Source organism: Theobroma cacao, chromosome 3 (genome assembly GCF_053813885.1).
Source record: "Theobroma cacao isolate CCN51 chromosome 3, ASM5381388v1, whole genome shotgun sequence".
Taxonomy (NCBI): Eukaryota; Viridiplantae; Streptophyta; class Magnoliopsida; order Malvales; family Malvaceae; genus Theobroma; species Theobroma cacao.
This window is the reverse complement of record NC_142641.1, coordinates 23972802-23987235: the sequence shown is the minus strand read 5'-3', so window position 1 is coordinate 23987235 and position 14434 is coordinate 23972802. Positions and strand designations below refer to the sequence as shown.

Below are 14434 nucleotides of genomic sequence, written 5' to 3'. Positions count from 1 at the left end.
TTAATTTCATTTTTTTTATTTTTTGATTAAAACAGATCGTAATTGATTGTTTACCTCGGGAAACGTGAAGCGAAAGCTATCCATTGAAAAGAAAAGCTTATTTGTAGTCACTAAAGCCTACGAAAGCCTTATTACTCGCTTTAAATGCTTTTATAATCCCATAATTGAATTTAATTTGGTTTTTTTTACATTTTTTGATTAAAACAGATTGTAATTGATTGTTTACCTCGGGAAACGTGAAGCGAAAGCTATCCATTGAAAAGAAAAGTTTATTTACAGTCATTCATGGCTACAAAAGCCTTATTACTCGCTTTAAATGCTTTTATAATCCCATAATTGAATTTAATTTTATTTTTTTTATATTTTTTGATTAAAACAGATTGTAATTGATTGTTTACCTCGAGAAACGTGAAACGAAAGCTATCGATTGAAAAGAAATGAAATACCCCATACTTTGATATGGTGATAAATAAAGTTGAGCGAATGCAAATTGAAGTCAATTAAAATGTTTAAAAGTGATAAGACACGAAAGGAGTAGTTTAGGATAAAATATTCCGTAAGTGAGAAAATAACAATAAAATAATAATAATTTTATCAGAGGAGAATTTGTGAGATAAAAGGCAATTCAGAAGTCAAGTGAGGCATAATAAGGTATTTCAGGTACCAAGGAGACAAGATAAAATTTTTAAAATATTAATATTTAACCGGATGTCGAAATCAGTCAAGAAGAAAGATCATATGGTTGATTCAAGTGGGGGAGAAGATGACAAGCCCGACTCTATAAAAATATTTATCATGACATACACGTGATGGATAGCATGTTTGCATGCTAGGAGAGTCCCAAAAAAAAAAATTTACAAAAGTCGGTGTTGTACCTAGAGGTACAACAAAGTTGATTTAAACCTCGAACTAGATCAAATAGAGAATTTACGATGAAATTAAGAATTTTAATGTCCCAGAATTGTTTAATATGGTGATTCGGAGTTTGAGGATCAATTTGGAGTCAAACTGGAATTTTCGCTATCCAGGGGCAAAATGGTCATTTGCCACCTGGGGACAAAATGGAAATTTTTAGAAAAGATTTTTGGCCCCATTTGACTTATTGGAGTAAGATTTGAGGTTTAGAAGTGAAAAATTTTAATTTCGGTATAATTTGGAGTAAAAGGGTAAAATGGTAATTTTACCATTCGAAATCGAAAATTTAATTTTTTGAAAGGATTTTGATCAAATTTAATTATTTGGAGTGTGAAATGAGTATGAGGAGTGCAAATTATGCATTATGGCAAATTTTCAATTTTTGGGGCAAAAATGTAATTTTTGAAAAGTTCGGGGGCAAAAGTGTAATTTTGAAGAATTTGCTCCACCAAAACTTTGGAAAAATCTGAAAATTTCACTTAAGGCTTGGATAAGTCAAAGGGAATGCATGGTGGAAAAATTAGGACAAATGGATGGCTAGAAAAAACAAATGAATTAATAAAATATTTAAAATATGAATAAAATAATATTATTTCATTAAACAATAAAAAAGGCAAAAAAAAATCAGCCCACCCATTCTTCTTCTTCAACATTCGGCCAAGCAAGAAACAAGAGAGAGAAAGGAGAAAACAAAACCCTAGAGAGAGAAAATCAAAGAAAAAGTGTGAATTTTCAAGGAAATTAAGTGAAAAAGGTGAGATTTTTTCTATTAAGCTTGAGTTTTCTTATTCCCAAGCATTTCTCTTTATTTTCCATGATTAAATTACATGTTTTCATGATGAATTCAATTCTGAAAAAATGGGTTAGGAGAGAGAAAGTTGTTGGATTTATTTGATTTTAATTTATGTTAGTGTTTTTAGTTAGTTTAGCATATTTAGAAACAAAACAACAAGAAAAGAATTTATTTTCTCCCCCAACCATTAATGGCTGAATTTACCATGTAGTGAGTGAGGATGAGTTTGATTTTATTCTAGGAGAATTGGTTAAGGAATAATGAATTATGAGCCTAGAAAAATAATGGGAATTTTCGGAGCAAAAATACGAATTTTTACCCACTAGGGGTATTTTCGTAATTTACTATTGGGACTGATAATTTGCATCACACTGAGGGACATTAAGTTAATTTGGGTGCAATTGAGGTATAGAAACTGAAAAGAATTAAATTGGAGTTTAAACGAACCCGTTAGGAATTTAATCGGGTGATAAGACGAATTAGGCTAATACCGGATTTAGATAGTTACCAGTGCATTTTTGCATTCCATATCATGCATTGGTAGTCCAAATTAGTTTAATTTTGATTTAGTACCAACTTAGTGAAATTCTCGATTTTGTACTGTGTCAAGGTGGTGAGTCCTCCAATAAAGGCAAGAAAATTGCATCCGAGGACCAGTAGACAGAGTGCTTTGAAAGTCTGCATTCTAGACATTGTGAGTAAACTTATTATCGTCTTAATTATCTAGAGTAGTTTTATACAACTGTGTGATTTTATGAAAAATGGGTTTAAATGGTAAATTGTTATGTTTTAAGGGAAATTGTGATTTTATAAAATGATTTTATAAATTTTCTAGAAAATCGAATATTGGTTTTGAAAATAGAGTAATTGGAGACTGCTAGTTTGTGTTGCAAATTTATGGTTTTGAATTGAATGGCTTATGACAATAAATGAGCATGAATGGCTAAACTGATTTTGGTGTTATAATTATTTATACTGTGTATTCAGCCTTGAGAGGCTAGGTTGCGATAAATTGCCATGTCATGCTAGAATGAATTTTATTGATTGGTGGATTATATATTAATTATTTACTGCAGAGGGGGTTCCGTGGACCAGCCTATTAGAGGGGCACGGTAAACTCCATTATATTATTACCTCGAACGGAGAGGCGCGTAGGGTATCTCCTGGGGTATAGCTTAGGGTTCACTTCACGCCAAACCACCACGTGAAGGGGAACTCAGCCAACGCCAAGGAACGGCTGTATTTTTCTCAAACAAAAATATATTTTAAGAGTATACAAAATTTTAACAGCCTTGGCGGACTCGGTTAGATGCCCTGCGCAAGGTATCACCGAGTATGAGTTTTGGCACGAGCCAAAGTTTTAAGAAATTCATAAGCCAAGTTGATTACTCGATTTTTATAGATTAATTTTATTTGGTTGAAATGAGTTGAATGGTAATGAAATTACAGTATGATGATTTATTTTAATTGTCTCCATTTACTCGACTTTAGATAGTTTAGATGGTATCTGTTTACTCACTGAGATTTTATAATCTCACCACCCTCATTTCCTCACATTTCAGGCTCAGGGAATTTCGTAGTTAGCTGACTTGAACAAGGACCTTCATTTGGACTCGAATCGGTAAAAGCTGTAGGTTTCCAGCTTTCGATGCATTTTGGATAGATATGGGCCCACGTGTCACTGTAAAAGAAATTTTATGCTTTGGTTATTTGCTTTATAATATATATGAATATAATTATCTTTTACGCTATAAGAATTATGTACCGATAGTTTTATGAAAATTATTTTACAAGAAAATAGTTTATTTTATTGAATATTTTTATCATATTCAAATGGTCAAATTTTCACTTCAAATGAACGTTTTAGATACCTAAATTTTTTTTTATCATTAAATATATATTTTCGGCTTACCTACTACATTTTTAGCAAGTTTGGAGGTTTTCGATAAAAATGACGAAAATGTCCCTGTGAGCTAAAAAAAAAAACATGTTATATTATGATTTGGAAACGATTTGTAATCCTTCGTATTTTGATTATTTGATAACTATTGCTCACCGGGGAAGTGCGAAAGCTGATACGAGAGCCTTGCGAGGTTTCGATCGACATTCGGGGTGAAGAATGTTTGTCGAGGCTTCGCGGCGGTTGTCACGGGCTCGATGGGGAGTTCCGGGTCGTGACAATTTAGATTGGTATCAGAGCATGGTTTAAAGATCAGATATTTTGATTTTAAAGCTTTGGATTTTAAAGTTTTTGATTTTAAGGTTGTTTTAAGAAATCTACACTGACACTGCGTGGCCCCAAGTCCAATTAAGTTAAGTTAAGTTAGGTTAGATTGAATAGAATGTATGCATCTACATATAGAAATCTACCTATTTTTGAGATGCATAAATAATTAAACAATTACTATTTGATTGCATATAGGTTTTAAGGTGCACTTGTGACACATACACCATGTCTAGGAGAGACGGTAGTCCCGACGCCTCTCATAGTATTAGCGAGGGATCGCTAGATTCTACTGCTAAGAGCCGGTGGCAACCCGAACCGAGTAGTCCAAAAAGTACAGATAGTAATAATATTAATGTAAGCATAAGAGGTTCCCTTTTGAGAAAATCTAAGGAACATGTTAAAGAAAGGGGGAAATTAAGGATAGCTGAAGGAGGTATTCGTTCTAGGAAGAGCGTGACAGTAGTCCGACACTTTCCACCAGGCTGTGGGAGAAATGTAAGGGGACAACCAGAAAAGGATAAGGAGAAAGTAACAGTGGCAAGTAAACCTCTTAGAAAAGTGTCAGGTGTACGACATTTTCCTCCCGGTTGTGGAAGAAATGCTGCACCGATGAGTGATGAAGAATATAGGAGAATACAACAAGCCTGGATTGAAGAACAAATGAGAAAATCTCAGGAGGAAGAGGATCCATTGATGTGCCCGGATCAGGACAATGAGGAACCTAAAGATGTTTAATACTTTAGTTGAAGTTGTATTGTCATAAATCTAGGCAAGTGTCGTTTAAGGGAAGATGTAGTAGTTACCTGTGTAAAGGAGTTAGGAGTGGCTTTTATTTTGTATGACTCGAACGGAATGTAAAATAGCAGTTTAAATAATTGGATATGTATGGGAATCTTTTAGTATAACAGAGATAAATTGGTAATATAATTATTGAGGAAGGTTATAGAAGGAAGCAATAAGGTCATAAATGACATTCGGAATGGATAATGTGATTAAGTTAATGATTGTAATTTAAGCATGAAGGGGATTATTTAGTGATGTTATGATACTATGAGGTAATAGTCGGGCACAAATATAACCCAATGAAGTTAAATTATGGAATATGGGGAATATAAAATTTTGATTCAGTAAGGATTGTGAGAATAAAATAAGGAGGAAGCTAAGCTGTTTTCGTAGTTAATTATACCGAAAGTCAATAAGATTATTGGAGTATAAGACAAAGAAGATAAATGGGATAAGGATGACAATAAATTTGAGGAAAGTTGTAGATAGTAAGCAACTTATGTGTGGAGTGGTATATTTATCATGAACTTATTACACTGTATGGAAAGGATGTTTTGAGGTGGAATTTTATGAATGTTGATAAACGTCAAAAGATGACATGAGATGAAAGTATTAATCTAGCTTAGTGTGTATGACAAGAAAATAGAAGGTACCTATACTTATGGAACTCATGATATATATCTAAAAGGGAAACCACTGGTTGAGAATGATTGATGTGGTGACTTTGAATGCAAACAAATAGCTTTGATGAGAAAATTTCTAATAGCTACAGTACTTCAACATTGATTGTTCAACGCTATAATGCTCCGAATATCTCACGCCTATGATGCATGAGTAAGATGGGAGTGACACGATATTGAGCTTACAAATTGAATTTTGGTTGTTGGTCATTGTGTTTTGTTATCTGGGAGTCTTAAATATTCTGGAGAATGTTTACCCAAATGAATTGAAAAACTTCTTTATTGCCTTGTATATAGGCATATAATTAAAAGAAAAAAAAAATTGAAAGATTCTTGAAATGACTATATTGAGATGAGATACCAAATAATGAAAGTGTGAAGGAAGAATTACGAGACTGGTATAGAAAATCAGTTTATATAGAATATCATTACGAGAATTTGTAATATCTGTTTTGATACAGTAAAATGACAAGGGTTAGTAATAACATGAGGCTAATTGTATGGCACCCTGGAAACCTATGAAGACGAGTTAAGGATTGAATGGATGAGTACGTATTTATATATCTTTAAGATTAAGTGTTTTAGGAATACATAAACATCTTTGAGAAGAGATTATAATCATACACAACAAGTATGAAACGTAAAATTTTTAAAACTTGCTGAGAAGCCTAACTGCTAAATCACAAGTTAAGGGATCACATGCTGTGAGACATAAGTTTAAGATAGATATTCCCAAGGAAATACTCAAGAGAAGCTTTGCTCTGGATCTCGTTAAAGCAAGCACTAAGTTATGTGATTATAAAAAGGAAGCTGTAAGCTGAGAATGATATTAGTATTAATATTGAAAAATACTTGAGGGGAATCTAATTTTAAGTTTTACAATTTCAAGTACAATTTATAAATTAGTTAAGGAAGAATGGTGTTATGTTCATATGAAGGAGTGGAACAAAGGATGATAGAAGTTGACCTTGAAAATGAAGTCAGATAATGAAACTTTCCTAATATATTATGGAAATTGGAATTCGAAAATGCTTAAGGCATACATGATTCAAATGGGTTTGAGTCTTAAGTGACAAATCAATATCGTAATGCAAGAAAGATACAAGGTAATATAGAGGCATGAAAGATGATTAAGGACAAAAAGGATGACTCTTAGGAATTGTGGTATTGCATGAGATGCAATGATCAAGTTGAGATAAATCTTTGAGGCATCAATAGGATTATAAAGCATACACGTATAATAGATTATAATTCAATGGAGATGACATTGTGATGAATGATATATAGTATAAGGAAACTCAAACATATGGTTGGAAATGATATGAATTATATGAAGTTATACACAAGTATAATAAGAAGGTTGACATGCACTATAAGAATTATTATATTGAAACTAGGATTGGGATACAGATGAATAATGGGGGAACGTAGTCCAAGGCATGTGAACACATGGATTCCAATATATAAAGAGAGAGGTTGACATTTGAAAATGCATGTATATATGTATATATGAAATTGATAATTTTACTAACTGAAGTGAAGAATGGTTCTCGGTAATTGGGAGATTTTGAAATAGTGTCCAGAGAGGTTAGTGAGCTAAACTGTTAACAGACATGTAATGAACGATTAAAGTTATGAATGACTTTGAAAGTAAACCTTAAATTGTTTAAGTTCTTAATGGAACTCTAATAAAGAAAAGGTATGGACCAGTATAAGATGGATGAATCAAGGTTGAGAAATTTGGTGCAGAGCGAATTAATAAAATGATGATTAGGTATACATAAGTAAGTATGATATGTGATCGAAATCGGTATAATTGAGATGAAGTTATGGTTCAAATGTAATAATGGTGATAAAGGCATGCTTAGTGTCTAGATATAAGAGATCATGGTTGTGAAAAGTATTACTGATCTGGTTCCAAAGGATGATAATTGCCATAAATAAAGCATTTAATTGAACTGAAGGTGAACGAGGTAAATAAATTGAATGTCCTTATAGAAGGAACAAGGAGTAGGATCATAGAAGGAGATTGATAACGCAACATCGATGGGAATTCGAGGACGAATTCTATTTAAGTGGGGGAGATTGAAATACCCCATACTTTGATATGGTGATAAATAAAGTTGAGCGAATGCAAATTGAAGTCAATTAAAATGTTTAAAAGTGATAAGACACGAAAGGAGTAGTTTAGGATAAAATATTCCGTAAGTGAGAAAATAACAATAAAATAATAATAATTTTATCAGAGGAGAATTTGTGAGATAAAAGGCAATTCAGAAGTCAAGTGAGGCATAATAAGGTATTTCAGGTACCAAGGAGACAAGATAAAATTTTTAAAATATTAATATTTAACCGGATGTCGAAATCAGTCAAGAAGAAAGATCATATGGTTGATTCAAGTGGGGGAGAAGATGACAAGCCCGACTCTATAAAAATATTTATCATGACATACACGTGATGGATAGCATGTTTGCATGCTAGGAGAGTCCCAAAAAAAAAAATTTACAAAAGTCGGTGTTGTACCTAGAGGTACAACAAAGTTGATTTAAACCTCGAACTAGATCAAATAGAGAATTTACGATGAAATTAAGAATTTTAATGTCCCAGAATTGTTTAATATGGTGATTCGGAGTTTGAGGATCAATTTGGAGTCAAACTGGAATTTTCGCTATCCAGGGGCAAAATGGTCATTTGCCACCTGGGGACAAAATGGAAATTTTTAGAAAAGATTTTTGGCCCCATTTGACTTATTGGAGTAAGATTTGAGGTTTAGAAGTGAAAAATTTTAATTTCGGTATAATTTGGAGTAAAAGGGTAAAATGGTAATTTTACCATTCGAAATCGAAAATTTAATTTTTTGAAAGGATTTTGATCAAATTTAATTATTTGGAGTGTGAAATGAGTATGAGGAGTGCAAATTATGCATTATGGCAAATTTTCAATTTTTGGGGCAAAAATGTAATTTTTGAAAAGTTCGGGGGCAAAAGTGTAATTTTGAAGAATTTGCTCCACCAAAACTTTGGAAAAATCTGGAAATTTCACTTAAGGCTTGGATAAGTCAAAGGGAATGCATGGTGGAAAAATTAGGACAAATGGATGGCTAGAAAAAACAAATGAATTAATAAAATATTTAAAATATGAATAAAATAATATTATTTCATTAAACAATAAAAAAGGCAAAAAAAAATCAGCCCACCCATTCTTCTTCTTCAACATTCGGCCAAGCAAGAAACAAGAGAGAGAAAGGAGAAAACAAAACCCTAGAGAGAGAAAATCAAAGAAAAAGTGTGAATTTTCAAGGAAATTAAGTGAAAAAGGTGAGATTTTTTCTATTAAGCTTGAGTTTTCTTATTCCCAAGCATTTCTCTTTATTTTCCATGATTAAATTACATGTTTTCATGATGAATTCAATTCTGAAAAAATGGGTTAGGAGAGAGAAAGTTGTTGGATTTATTTGATTTTAATTTATGTTAGTGTTTTTAGTTAGTTTAGCATATTTAGAAACAAAACAACAAGAAAAGAATTTATTTTCTCCCCCAACCATTAATGGCTGAATTTACCATGTAGTGAGTGAGGATGAGTTTGATTTTATTCTAGGAGAATTGGTTAAGGAATAATGAATTATGAGCCTAGAAAAATAATGGGAATTTTCGGAGCAAAAATACGAATTTTTACCCACTAGGGGTATTTTCGTAATTTACTATTGGGACTGATAATTTGCATCACACTGAGGGACATTAAGTTAATTTGGGTGCAATTGAGGTATAGAAACTGAAAAGAATTAAATTGGAGTTTAAACGAACCCGTTAGGAATTTAATCGGGTGATAAGACGAATTAGGCTAATACCGGATTTAGATAGTTACCAGTGCATTTTTGCATTCCATATCATGCATTGGTAGTCCAAATTAGTTTAATTTTGATTTAGTACCAACTTAGTGAAATTCTCGATTTTGTACTGTGTCAAGGTGGTGAGTCCTCCAATAAAGGCAAGAAAATTGCATCCGAGGACCAGTAGACAGAGTGCTTTGAAAGTCTGCATTCTAGACATTGTGAGTAAACTTATTATCGTCTTAATTATCTAGAGTAGTTTTATACAACTGTGTGATTTTATGAAAAATGGGTTTAAATGGTAAATTGTTATGTTTTAAGGGAAATTGTGATTTTATAAAATGATTTTATAAATTTTCTAGAAAATCGAATATTGGTTTTGAAAATAGAGTAATTGGAGACTGCTAGTTTGTGTTGCAAATTTATGGTTTTGAATTGAATGGCTTATGACAATAAATGAGCATGAATGGCTAAACTGATTTTGGTGTTATAATTATTTATACTGTGTATTCAGCCTTGAGAGGCTAGGTTGCGATAAATTGCCATGTCATGCTAGAATGAATTTTATTGATTGGTGGATTATATATTAATTATTTACTGCAGAGGGGGTTCCGTGGACCAGCCTATTAGAGGGGCACGGTAAACTCCATTATATTATTACCTCGAACGGAGAGGCGCGTAGGGTATCTCCTGGGGTATAGCTTAGGGTTCACTTCACGCCAAACCACCACGTGAAGGGGAACTCAGCCAACGCCAAGGAACGGCTGTATTTTTCTCAAACAAAAATATATTTTAAGAGTATACAAAATTTTAACAGCCTTGGCGGACTCGGTTAGATGCCCTGCGCAAGGTATCACCGAGTATGAGTTTTGGCACGAGCCAAAGTTTTAAGAAATTCATAAGCCAAGTTGATTACTCGATTTTTATAGATTAATTTTATTTGGTTGAAATGAGTTGAATGGTAATGAAATTACAGTATGATGATTTATTTTAATTGTCTCCATTTACTCGACTTTAGATAGTTTAGATGGTATCTGTTTACTCACTGAGATTTTATAATCTCACCACCCTCATTTCCTCACATTTCAGGCTCAGGGAATTTCGTAGTTAGCTGACTTGAACAAGGACCTTCATTTGGACTCGAATCGGTAAAAGCTGTAGGTTTCCAGCTTTCGATGCATTTTGGATAGATATGGGCCCACGTGTCACTGTAAAAGAAATTTTATGCTTTGGTTATTTGCTTTATAATATATATGAATATAATTATCTTTTACGCTATAAGAATTATGTACCGATAGTTTTATGAAAATTATTTTACAAGAAAATAGTTTATTTTATTGAATATTTTTATCATATTCAAATGGTCAAATTTTCACTTCAAATGAACGTTTTAGATACCTAAATTTTTTTTTATCATTAAATATATATTTTCGGCTTACCTACTACATTTTTAGCAAGTTTGGAGGTTTTCGATAAAAATGACGAAAATGTCCCTGTGAGCTAAAAAAAAAAACATGTTATATTATGATTTGGAAACGATTTGTAATCCTTCGTATTTTGATTATTTGATAACTATTGCTCACCGGGGAAGTGCGAAAGCTGATACGAGAGCCTTGCGAGGTTTCGATCGACATTCGGGGTGAAGAATGTTTGTCGAGGCTTCGCGGCGGTTGTCACGGGCTCGATGGGGAGTTCCGGGTCGTGACAAGAAAAGTTCATTTATCGTCACTACTGGCTACGAAAGCCTTATTAATCACTTTAAATGCTTTTATAAACCCATAATTGAATTTAATTTCATTTTTTTTTATTTTTGATTAAAACAGATCGTAATCGATTGTTTACCTCGAGAAACGTGAAGCGAAAGCCATCTATTGAAAAGAAAAGTTTATTTATAGTCACTGAAGCCTACGAAAGCCTTATTACTCGCTTTAAATGCTTTTATAATCCCATAATTGAATTTAATTTCCTTTTTTTTTATTTTTTGATTAAAACAGATCGTAATTGATTGTTTACCTCCTGAAACATGAAGCCAAAGCCATCCATTGACAAGAAAAGTTTATTTATAGTCACTAAAGCCTACGAAAGCCTTATTACTCGCTTTAAATGCTTTGATAATCCCATAATTGAATTTAATTTCATTTTTTTTCATTTTTTGATTAAAACAGATCGTAATTGATTGTTTACCTCCTGAAACATGAAGCCAAAGCCATCCATTGACAAGAAAAGTTTATTTATAGTCACTAAAGCCTACGAAAGCCTTATTACTCGCTTTAAATGCTTTTATAATCCCATAATTGAATTTAATTTGATTTTTTTTTTATTTTTTGATTAAAACAGATTGTAATTGATTGTTTACCTCGGGAAACGTGAAGCGAAAGCTATCCATTGAAAAGAAAAGTTTATTTACAGTCAGTCATGGCTACAAAAGCCTTATTACTCGCTTTAAATGCTTTTATAATCCCATAATTGAATTTAATTTGAATTTTTTTACATTTTTTGATTAAAACAGATTGTAATTGATTGTTTACCTCGTGAAACGTAAAGCGAAAGCTATCCATTGAAAAGAAAGGTTTATTTATAGTCACTCATGGCTACGAAAGCCTTATTACTCGCTTTAAATGCTTTTATAATCCCATAATTGAATTTAATTTCATTTTTTTCATTTTTTGATTAAAACAGATCATAATCGATTGTTTACCTCGAGAAACGTGAAGCGAAAGCCATCTATTGAAAAGAAAAGTTTATTTATAGTCACTAAAGCCTACGAAAGCCTTATTACTCGCTTTAAATGCTTTTATAATCCCATAATTGAATTTAATTTCATTTTTTTTCATTTTTTGATTAAAACATATCGTAATTAATTGTTTACCTCGGGAAACATGAAGCCAAAGCCATCCATTGACAAGTAAAGTTTATTTATAGTCACTAAAGATTACGAAAGCCTTATTACTCGCTTTAAATGCTTTTATAATCCCATAATTGAATTTAATTTGATTTTTTTTACATTTTTTGATTAAAACAGATTGTAATTGATTGTTTACCTCGGGAAACGTGAAGCGAAAGCTATCCATAGAAAAGAAAAGTTCATTTATCGTCACTACTGGCTACGAAAGCCTTATTAATCGCTTTAAATGCTTTTATAAACAAATAATTGAATTTAATTTCATTTTTTTTAATTAAAACAGATCGTAATTGATTGTTTACCTCGGGAAACGTGAAGTGAAAGCTATCCATTGAAAAGAAAAGCTTATTTATAGTCACTAAAGCCTACGAAAGCCTTATTACTCGCTTTAAATGCTTTTATAATCCCATAATTGAATTTAATTTGGTTTTTTTTACATTTTTTGATTAAAACAGATTGTAATTGATTGTTTACCTCGGGAAACGTGAAGCGAAAGCTATCCATTGAAAAGAAAAGTTTATTTACAGTCATTCATGTCTACAAAAGCCTTATTACTCGCTTTAAATGCTTTTATAATCCCATAATTGAATTTAATTTTATTTTGTTTATATTTTTTGATTAAAACAGATTGTAATTGATTGTTTACCTCGGGAAACATGAAACGAAAGCTATCGATTGAAAAGAAAAGATCATTTATCGTCACTACTGGCTACGAAAGCCTTATTAATCGCTTTAAATGCTTTTATAAACCCATAATTGAATTTAATTTCATTTTTTTTTATTTTTGATTAAAACAGATCGTAATCGATTGTTTACCTCGAGAAACGTGAAGCGAAAGCCATCTATTGAAAAGAAAAGTTTATTTATAGTCACTGAAGCCTACGAAAGCCTTATTACTCGCTTTAAATGCTTTTATAATCCCATAATTGAATTTAATTTCCTTTTTTTTTATTTTTTGATTAAAACAGATCGTAATTGATTGTTTACCTCCTGAAACATGAAGCCAAAGCCATCCATTGACAAGAAAAGTTTATTTATAGTCACTAAAGCCTACGAAAGCCTTATTACTCGCTTTAAATGCTTTTATAATCCCATAATTGAATTTAATTTCATTTTTTTTCATTTTTTGATTAAAACAGATCGTAATTGATTGTTTACCTCCTGAAACATAAAGCCAAAGCCATCCATTGACAAGAAAAGTTTATTTATAGTCACTAAAGCCTACGAAAGCCTTATTACTCGCTTTAAATGCTTTTATAATCCCATAATTGAATTTAGTTTGATTTTTTTACATTTTTTGATTAAAACAGATTGTAATTGATTGTTTACCTCAGGAAACGTGAAGCGAAAGCTATCCATTGAAAAGAAAAGTTTATTTACAGTCACTCATGGCTACAAAAGCCTTATTACTCGCTTTAAATGCTTTTATAATCCCATAATTGAATTTAATTTGAATTTTTTTACATTTTTTGATTAAAACAGATTGTAATTGATTGTTTACCTCGTGAAACGTAAAGCGAAAGCTATCCATTGAAAAGAAAGGTTTATTTATAGTCACTCATGGCTACGAAAGCCTTATTACTCGCTTTAAATGCTTTTATAATCCCATAATTGAATTTAATTTCATTTTTTTCATTTTTTGATTAAAACAGATCGTAATCGATTGTTTACCTCGAGAAACGTGAAGCGAAAGCCATCTATTGAAAAGAAAAGTTTATTTATAGTCACTAAAGCCTACGAAAGCCTTATTACTCGCTTTAAATGCTTTTATAATCCCATAATTGAATTTAATTTCATTTTTTTTCATTTTTTGATTAAAACATATCGTAATTAATTGTTTACCTCGGGAAACATGAAGCCAAAGCCATCCATTGACAAGTAAAGTTTATTTATAGTCACTAAAGATTACGAAAGCCTTATTACTCGCTTTAAATGCTTTTATAATCCCATAATTGAATTTAATTTGATTTTTTTTACATTTTTTGATTAAAACAGATTGTAATTGATTGTTTACCTCGGGAAACGTGAAGCGAAAGCTATCCATTGAAAAGAAAAGTTTATTTACAGTCACTCATGGCTTCAAAAGCCTTATTACTCGCTTTAAATGCTTTTATAATCCCATAATTGAATTGAATTTGATTTTTTTTACATTTTTTGATTAAAACAGATTGTAATTGATTGTTTACCCCGGGAAACGTGAAGCGAAAGCTATCCATTGAAAAGAAAAGTTCATTTATCGTCACTCATGGCTACGAAAGCCTTATTACTCGCTTTAAATGCATTTATAAACCCATAATCGAATTTA

General features: G+C 31.7%; 2 long non-coding RNA genes across 2 annotated transcripts; both read left to right on the top strand.

The window, feature by feature from the left end:
• The first annotated feature begins 1535 nt into the window (after window positions 1-1535).
• Window positions 1536-3537, top strand: LOC148763643 (uncharacterized). The gene is made up of 3 exons (XR_016025468.1): window positions 1536-1669; window positions 2319-2402; window positions 3271-3537. It is a non-coding gene; the product is annotated as an uncharacterized LOC148763643 (long non-coding RNA).
• Window positions 3538-8153: 4616 nt separating this feature from the next.
• On the top strand, window positions 8154-10583 carry LOC148763642 (uncharacterized). Its single transcript, XR_016025453.1, has 3 exons — window positions 8154-8715; window positions 9365-9448; window positions 10317-10583. It is a non-coding gene; the product is annotated as an uncharacterized LOC148763642 (long non-coding RNA).
• The last annotated feature ends 3851 nt before the right edge of the window (window positions 10584-14434 follow it).